The following is a 3092-nucleotide window of genomic DNA, read 5'->3' as shown; positions in this document are numbered from 1 at the left end:
TTGGCCCGCCGGTGAGTGGGCGAGCGCGGGCGGAGGAGTGCGGCAGCCGACCGGCGGAGCTGGGCTTCGGAGGGCTGGGGCCAAGCGGAGAGGGAAGGTGCCCGGACACCCGGCCGCGAACGGGCGAAGAGTCTTGGGGGATGCGGCCGGGGCGGGGCGAAGGCGACTGACCCCCAGAGTCCTCCGAAGCCTGGGACCGCCTTGGCCAGGATCGGGCCGCGGGCGGGGAGCGCAGTCCCCCGCCGCCCCCTCTCTGAGGGCTGTCCCCGCTCGGAGGGGTTGCGGGCCCTGGGAGATGTCCTGGGTCCTGGCGAGCCGCGCCGGTCTCTGCGGCGGCCACCTCTGAGAGGGTGCGCCTTCTCAGTAACTTGCAACTTTTAAAAACGGGAACACGAAGGAAATTGCTCCTATAGTTTAGCCTGTCTTGCATAGAATGCCTTGCAAATGTTTGTCATCGCTGGTCATGAGAATCAACTTAGACTTGTACCGCGGCACAGCATTGTTTACTGGTAATCCCGGGCCAAGGCGACCAGGATGTGAGTGCCTGTGTTCTGTATCAGGTTAGGGGACTGTGTGAACTTGCTGGTCCTTTTGTCATCACAGTATGACACTCAGGCATTCAATCACATCAGAGCGCTGAAAGTCGGCGCTTGCCATGTCATTTAAAGGCACATTTCCATGGTGTGTAGATTGGGTGTGGACTGCTCATTGAGATTTCGTTTTAAATATGTATGATGCAGGTGTTAACCAGAGAGCTTTCCCATCCCCAGGTTCGACAGGAAGAAGTAGTCATAGTTGTCCTTAGAGTGATGCCTTTGCAAACTTGTGCACAGTGCAGCCTCTAGGCAGGGTCCCCCAACCCTGTTCTCAGGGTTTCTATGCTGGTATTTTGGAAAGGCAGGAGGCAAGATAGTTTTTCTTTCTCCTTCCTCAGCAATTGAATCTCAAAATTGAACGGACAGTTTTTTCCTGAGGTAGTATGTCAGTTTTAATATGATTTCTCTTTGCTCCTGCAAACATCTGCATGAATGTCAGTTTCCTTTTGGATCTTTGTCGTTTTTAGCATTGTTCAGGCTCCTGGGCTACCTCTTGCACAGCTGTCTTCAACTTTTAAGTGTACTGGTCTCCAGTTCTAACTAAGGAGAGTTGGTGTTATCCTGCCAGCTGTGGCCCTGGCAGTCACCGAGAGGGAGGTTGCAGGAAGAGAGGAGACAAAGTCTTCTCTGGTGCCCTGGTGTCCCCATTGGTGGATACACTTACCACTCGAGGCCAAGATGGTGAGAGGAGCAGGGGCACATGTCTTTTAGAAACCTCTGCTCCATAGCAGAAGCGTATACTGAGCATTATTCACAGAGCCGCAAGGCCGCTGAGCTAAAGAGTGCATTTAGGGGAACCAGCAGTTAGCGTAATGGCTATGTCGCTGGACTCCCACGTAGTCGACCGCGGTTCGCGTCTCGGACCCGGTGGCTTAAATCTCACACCAGGCGCGTGTACGTGCGTGCCCAAGATCCCGAGAGGAGAATGGAGGAGAAGGGATTGCGGCGTGACCATCCCCCCTGGGGGGTGATTTCTCGTTTTCTGTCTCTATGTCTCTGTCTGTCTGGCGAGCGCACGCGCCCTATAGCGAAAAAAACCTCTCCAAAAAATCTTTCTCTCTGTCTGTCTGGCGAACACACGCGCCCTATAGTAAAAACCTCCCCAAAAAAAAAAAAAAAAAAACAAAGAGCGCATTTAGGAACAGTGCATTTGAAAGACCAGCAGGTCTCCGAAGCGTGTGCCTTAGAAGTTAGGCAACTTTAGGTTAGGCCACAGCATGGAATAAAACTGCCTGTAGTCGTGGTCTGCCGGACGTGTAGTCACACCGTTTTTCTACTGGTGCTTGGAGGAGAAATTCAAAGTAGAAACATTCAAGTCACAAGATGGTTCCAGATGAAATTGACTTATTGCAGCCAAGCTCACAGTTGGGGGTTGTGGGTGCTCCTTTGTAGGTAGGTGATAGTGGTTGCTCTTAAAGTGGGTCCTAGTTCAGTACAGTTGAGAAAAATCATTTCAAAGGTTCTGTAAGGAAAACTCGTATGGATAAATCTGAAATTTAGAGTCTAATAAGATTTCTCCATTAAGCCAAAGAGAGGTTCCGACTCCTCTGTGAGGAGACCAGCAGATGGTGACTCCCACGTAGTCGACTGTGGTTAGGGTCCCGGACCTGGCAGTTTAAAACACACCGCTCATGTGTACGTGTGCCTAAAGTCCCAAGAGAAGAATGGAGAGAAGGGCTTGTGGTGTGGCCATCCCATGGGGGGTGATTTCTCACTTTCTGTTTCTCTGTTTCTCTAGTGAGTGCATGCACCCGATAGCAAAAATATCTCTTAAAAAAAAGGGGGGGCCAGCAGGTGGCATGGTGGTTAAGGGTGCTGGACTCCCATGTGAGTTATGCCTTTGCAAACTTGTGCACATGTCAGCCTCTAGGCAGGGTCCCCCAACCCTGTTCTCAGGGTTTCTATGCTGGTATTTTGGAAAGGCAGGAGGCAAGATAGTTTTTCTTTCTCCTTCCTCAGCAATTGAATCTCAAAATTGAACGGACAGTTTTTTCCTGAGGTAGTATGTCAGTTTTAATATGATTTCTCTTTGCTCCTGCAAACATCTGCATGAATGTCAGTTTCCTTTTGGATCTTTGTCGTTTTTAGCATTGTTCAGGCTCCTGGGCTACCTCTTGCACAGCTGTCTTCAACTTTTAAGTGTACTGGTCTCCAGTTCTAACTAAGGAGAGTTGGTGTTATCCTGCCAGCTGTGGCCCTGGCAGTCACCGAGAGGGAGGTTGCAGGAAGAGAGGAGACAAAGTCTTCTCTGGTGCCCTGGTGTCCCCATTGGTGGATACACTTACCACTCGAGGCCAAGATGGTGAGAGGAGCAGGGGCACATGTCTTTTAGAAACCTCTGCTCCATAGCAGAAGCGTATACTGAGCATTATTCGCAGAGCTGCAAGGCCGCTGAGCTAAAGAGTGCATTTAGGGGAACCAGCAGTTAGCGTAATGGCTATGTCGCTGGACTCCCACGTAGTCGACCGCGGTTCGCGTCTCGGACCCGGGGGCTTT

At 51.3% G+C, this 3092-nt stretch overlaps 1 protein-coding gene across 1 annotated transcript in view; it reads left to right on the top strand.

The window, feature by feature from the left end:
* SEC16A (SEC16 homolog A, endoplasmic reticulum export factor) overlaps nucleotides 1–3092 on the top strand; it is a 44672-nt gene that overhangs the window by 511 nt on the left and 41069 nt on the right. The window lies entirely within an intron of this gene.

The sequence above is a fragment of the Tupaia chinensis genome, unplaced genomic scaffold (genome assembly GCF_000334495.1).
Source record: "Tupaia chinensis unplaced genomic scaffold, TupChi_1.0 Scaffold142100_1, whole genome shotgun sequence".
In the NCBI taxonomy this organism is placed as follows: Eukaryota; Metazoa; Chordata; class Mammalia; order Scandentia; family Tupaiidae; genus Tupaia; species Tupaia belangeri.
The sequence above is the reverse complement of the archived record's forward strand: the minus strand, read 5'-3'. Positions and strand labels throughout refer to the sequence as shown.